This window comes from Rhinopithecus roxellana, chromosome 21 (genome assembly GCF_007565055.1).
Source record: "Rhinopithecus roxellana isolate Shanxi Qingling chromosome 21, ASM756505v1, whole genome shotgun sequence".
In the NCBI taxonomy this organism is placed as follows: domain Eukaryota; kingdom Metazoa; phylum Chordata; class Mammalia; order Primates; family Cercopithecidae; genus Rhinopithecus; species Rhinopithecus roxellana.
The window spans coordinates 23569197-23575633 of record NC_044569.1 but is presented as its reverse complement, the minus strand read 5'-3'; positions in this window follow the sequence as shown (position 1 = coordinate 23575633).

Here is a 6437-nt window from a genome sequence, read left to right as displayed (position 1 = left end):
TTCTCTTTTACTCCATTAGTTTACCATCCTTTACCTTCCTTTTAAAAGCTGGAGTCTACCCATGACCTCTCCTCTTCCTTGCTCTGAAGCCACAGACTGACTTCCTAACTAAATTACTTATTATGCCACAAAACTTCTTCTCTTTTGCAGGCATCCATGGATTTCTGATCATTACTGGACTTATCAATCTATAACATAACCCCTGACATTCAACATGTTTAAAACTCAACTCATTATACCTACCCACCTTAAAACCTCCTCCATTCTTAGTGTTCCCAAACGTAGTAGTACCACCCTATGCTGAGTCATTCGAGCCAGAATTATGAGACACATGCTCCATATATATACTTTCAGTGAGTTTCTTTTGATTTAATCTAGCCAGCATCCCTCCAGCCAGTCCCATTTCTGCTGCATGTGACTGTCTTAGTTGAATCCCCTGTTATTTCTCATCTAAAATATTGCAACTGCTCTTCCTGTTCTTACCCATTCTCCGCACGGCTTCTAAAGTGATTATTTGGCAAGTCAAACGTAACCCGGTCAATACTCAGTTTTAACTTCTCCTCATTGCTTCGAGAATAAAGTGTAAGCTCCTTAGCAAGCCATACCCAGTCCTGCTCATGGTCTCAGTGTACACTGCTGACCTCTGGTGGAGATTTTTATTTTACTCTTTTTCGGTTACTTGTCTTTGTCAAACAAGGGAATTGTATACCAATTACTTTCATAATAGCAAACACAAAAAATATTTTGGAAGTCAATTTACATACTGTGTGGGACCTGTCAACTGCACAGGTGAAATTGAGACAGATAACCTATCAAAATCACTAGAATTTGCTCGTTGCTTACCTGCTAGTCACTCATTAACTTACAAGTACTTTTACCATCTTTTAACTCAAACTGCTACAAAAAAGATTGGAAGATTGGATATTGATGTATGTCCAGTGTGGCCCATTTAAAACATCTGCCATAACCATTTAAAAGCCGTTAATTCATATCCATTTATCTATGCACACATCAATTACAACTAGTGAAATGCATTTGTCAGTTTTTTCCCCCTTCCCTTCATCTCTGAAACATTCTAACACAAAATTGTGCTTGCTGAAAAAATCTGGGGACTAATAACTTAATGTTTTATTTTGTCTTAATGCCTTTTGGAAAAAAACACAGTCCTCATTGTCATATTCCTCTTAAGCTTAAGTGCAACAATTGGAACTCAAGAATAGCCCCATGTTTTGCAGGATACGAAAAATAGTTTGAAGTCCGAAGTTCCACCCGCCATATCTAATGATGATCACAGACTCAGTTACAGAAAGTTTTCCCTCAGTAAACACGGAAGAAGTGGGTACTTCTTATATTACAAAATTACAATGACAATCTGTCTGCATGTGACTGTTTAAAAAAACATGGGACCTCTGGATTCTAATTTCTAAAGTTTGAATAACTTTGGACAAGTCACTAAATGTCTGCAAATCTTAGCATAAAGCGATACGAAGTTCTTGGAGGTAAAAAGAGGTGTTGTGTAGACAGGGACTATCTCTCTGATATATGGTCAGAGACAAAAATGATGAAAAGCCCAGCCCTGGCAAGTTCTGAGGGAAAAACCAAGCAGAAAGGAACAATACAGAATAAGCTCATTTCTTGGGAGATCACCAGGTCAGTGGGCCCTGGAGCAGAGGGATGCAAATGATCAGACGGGACATTGAAGAAGTAGGCAGCTCAGACCACACAGTTCTTATAGACCATGCAAAGAATTGGGACATGATTCTAAGTTTAAAATGGGAGCCACTGGAGGGCTGGAAGCAGGAGAATCATGTGATTTAAGTTTTTAACTTTTCACTCTGGAGACAGGGAAGCTGGTCAGGAGGCTATTGCAGTAGGACAATATTGCAATAGGGCTGCCACGATAGAACATGAAAGTGGCTTGGTCTTAGCTGCCGTGGCATGATGAATAACCAAGTATGAGGTGCACGGTTAATAACCAATTTGAAATGTGTTTTGAAATGAAATGTGTTTTGAATGAAGTTGCATGCTATGATAAATTATCATTTAATTCTCATTTTTAAGATTACTGAAGCTTAGATTTTTTTTTTTTAGACGGAGTCTCGCTCTGTCACCCAAGCTGCTGGAGTGCAGTGGTGTGATCTCGGGTCACTGCAACCTCTGTCTCCCAGGTTCAAGTGATTCTCCTGCCTCAGCCTCTCAAGTAGCTGAGACTACAGGTGCAAGCCCCCACACCCGGCTAATTTTTGTATTTTTATTACAGATGGGGTTTCATCATTTTGACCAGGCTGGTCTTGAACTCCTGACCTCAGGTGATCCACCTGCCTCAGTCTCCCAGAGTACTGGGATTACAGGCGTGAGCCACTGCACCAAGCCTGAAGCTTAGATATTAAGTGATTTATCCAATGTCACACGACCATTTGGTTGCAGATTTAGAACACAAACCTAGTTCCTGCGGCTTCGTATCTGTAATTATACCTGTTACTCTAGAATAACATTTAATAGCACCAACTTAACATTATTATGAGGCCATGGGCCACTTTTAAGAGTTACAGAATTTTTGAGTTGGTAGGAACTTCAAAGATTACCTCCTTTCACACTCTCACTTTACAGATAAGGAAACCAAGGGAAGTTTTGTATGTTTGCTTTTGTTTTATTTCTGTTTTTTCCACCTTAACTGACTTTCTAAAGCTTCTCAACAAGTAACTGACAGAGATGGCAACAAGTTAAAGTATCTTGATTCTTAGAGGGATGTTATTTCCACAACAGCATAGCAAGTCCATTATTTGGTGCCTTCTATGACAGGAAACACATATTTTGAAAGTATAGAGAGAATTTTGCCTACTTCACAGTTATATCCAAATTTATCTTGTTCTTCAAAATAATGGCATTTGCAGCAACCTGGATGGAACTGGAGACTATCATTCTAAGTGAAGTAACTCAGGAATGGAAACCCAAACATCGTATATTCTCACACATACACAGGTGCTAATCCATAAAGATGCAAAGACATAAGAATGATACAATGGACTTTGGGGACTCCAGGGAAAGGGTGAGATGGGAGTAAGGGATAAAAGGCTACAAATTGGGTTACAATGTATCCTGCTCGGGTGATGACTGCACCAAAATCTCACAAATTACCACTGAAGAAATTACTCATGTAACCAAACACCACCTGTTCTCCAAAAACCTATGGAAATAAGTAATAAAATAAAATAAAATAGAGAACTTGATTTGGCTCACAGAAAAAAAATTGATATTTTACATGGTTTCTATGTATATAATTAGACATTTCTTCCTTAAAAAAATAAAATAAAGATACTTAAGACACTAAAATAAATAAATAAATTTATCTGGTTCTTTATTAAATATCTATTGAACATCTATTTTTGGGCACTATAATAGATTATAAAGATTTCAAAATTAACGTTATAGCCCTCTAGGAGATTATAATCAAATGAGAAAGGCAAAAATAATGCAAAAATATATTTCAATATAACATGGTAAAAGCCAAAACACAGAAATAAACAGAGTCATGAAAACACAGAGAATAGAACAATTACTAACTGTATCTAGAAGAGGAAAGATCAAAAAGTGAATTTTTTTCTAAACCTTGGCCAATAAGCTAGGGATGACTGGCTTTGATTTTACCCCATGAGTAATGGAGGCTAGACAGACAAGAATGAGATTTTCCCTCTCTTGATATTTTCAAAATATAAAAGGGGGGAGAAAGTATTTCCCAAAAATTAAGGAAGTAGAAGAACTGAGCTTTTCCGTGAGAGCTCTTCTCTCTGATCATATTGGAAGAAGGTCATAACAACATTCTCAGGTTATGTGATGGTAGCTCATGCTAAATCTTTATCAAAAAATGCATTACATTTGTGGTTTGCATCTCCAAAGCTGTGTCATTTCACAGCCACTACGTGCTTTCATGCTGTGCATGGAAATGAAACTCAAGAGTATCCATGGAGCAGTGCTTCTATTACAGTTTACTACTGTTTGGTTTCTTTTCTTCATCTACCTCCTCTCCCAGGATAAGCTCACCCTCCTCTCATTACTCCAACCACTATCTACATGGCTAAATCTCAAATTCATATAGTCAGGCTAGACCTACCACAGCAAGAAGGACAATTTCCATTTGGGTGGTGTTGAGGGATGTCTCCTTTTCTTGACTGCAATGTGCAAAGCAGATTTGCAGAGCTGGTTCAGAAAAAAAAGTTAGCGGCTGAGTCAGAATGTTCAAAATTAAGAGATTAGATGAAAATAACAAAAACAAGTACTAAATATAAAATGAAGAGCACTGATGACCTCTGCTTTGTGCATCCCATTATGCCACACACAGTCTTTGATATAAAACCAGCCATATTTTACTGTGTTTTCTATTTCACATATGCCTCTTTCTTGTTAGACAATTAGATCATTAAGAGGAAGGAATATTTCTTGCTCATTTTACATTTCTAGTGCTTAGACCAGGGCCTGGTACAGAAGCATTCAACAACAACAAAAACTAAATGAATGAATAAATAAAAACCGCATCCTGAAGTATTTGGGGCCTTCGTGGTATCTGTTACATCTTAGCAGAATCATAGAATCTCTGAAGCATTAACAAGAGAGGGTTGTTAAAGCCCTCCAGGTGTAACCCCACTCATCAAACAACCCTCTTCTTCCCTGTGTCATCTGAAGACTTAGGGTGATAGACTCACTGTCTTCTAAGGCCATTTACTCATCCTTGAAAGTCTTAAAATTAGAAAGTTGTTTGTTTTAACAAGCTGACATCTCTGGCTTCCTCCCACACATTCTAGCTGCATCCTTAGGGCTTTCAGTGAATAAATACAATCCCTCAGAAGATTCTTTGCTATCGATTTGAGAGCCTTGTCTAGGCCATATTTGATTTCAGACTGAACTTGTTACAAGCTTTAAGTCTTTTCATTCACAAATCCTAATAAAAGATTATTAAAAAACCAATTGAAATTGCTCAGCACAGCAATATCGAAGTGATGGCTCCTTTCTTGAGGTCTTACCTTTGTTTAATCAAGAAGAAAGAAAAGAACTATAGACTGTTGACACTAGCCATGTGTTATCTACTTTCCACACACTTATTTTCTTCATCTAATTTAATTCTTCTAATCAAATCATGGTATTATCATTTTCCTTTTACAGGAAAGCTAAGAGGCATTGTTTAAAAAGCCAACTGTTCCTGGTTCAAAGATATAATGACCTGCATTTGATGTTATGTTGATTCGACTGAAGGACTGTCATAAATTAATGCATGAATTTAAAAAAGAAATACATTTGTTTAAATTGCAGAGAAATTACTTCCCTCTAGGTAGGTACCATAGATTTTGGAATTGAAGTGATCATGGCTTTATTTTCTGGCTCTACTTCTTCATAGCTAAGTCACCTAAAGCAGGTCATGTAACTTCTCTGGGATTTAATGTTCTAATTTGTGAAATTATAGTAGTAATATAGACTAAGGCCGAAGTGAGAATAAAATGGGATCACATATGTCAAGGTGGCAGCACCATGCCCAGCACATGACAATGGTGATGATGATGATGAAGAGAACATTGAGATTCAATTAAATTGAAAATATCATTGCTGGGAGGACCTTTAGCAATTGCCTAATCAAACTCAAACTGACATCAGATCTAGAGGGAGCCAGGGTTTTATTCAAGGTCACAGAGCAAGTTAGCTTCCTGCCACCATTCCCTAGGTCTACTCTCCTCTCTGCAGTCCAGACAAAGCCCTCCAGGTCTATCTAGCATTTCCTCAACAGGATAGAACAGAAATGAGCAGCCCAGGTATCCTTGGTGCTCAGCTTTCCTCTAGCTTGTGTGAGGGGTACGAGAGAGAGAGAGCACAGTCTCGTTCTCTGCACAGGCCCTTTCTCTGGGGTTTCTTTCCTTCACATTTGATTGCTAAGGACAGTCACATAAAAAATAAATAAATCTTTATTTCTGTGGGGTCCATCTGCTCCTACCACTCACCTGCACATGAAAGATGCCTGCTCGTGAATGCATCTCAATTTCAAATAAACAGTCAAAGAAAAAAAAAAGCTCCCATCAAGGCTGCCTCACAGCGGGTACAAGACTCTGCAACAGCGCTCCTCCTGAGGCAGCAAGTTCATCCTGTCCATTAGCGAGGAGGATAAGAAGGGCCTGTCAGGGCTGCCTCCCCAGGACACAAGGCCCTCGGGCAGACAGATACGCTGAGTGTGAAAAGAAGTTTTCAAAAGCCTTCCTCGCTCCCAGCCTGGGGCAGAGCAAACAGGGCTGGGACCATTAAAGCCGGCTGCTGGCCTCCAGGCTGACACCCCAGCTACTGGGTTTTAATTTCACATTCTTACTCTCCCCTGCTACAGTTAGTTTTGGTGATTATTTTTAGCTTGGTATATTTGTAAAATTATTTTTCTTGGATCTTCTCTCTGACACCCATGTGCT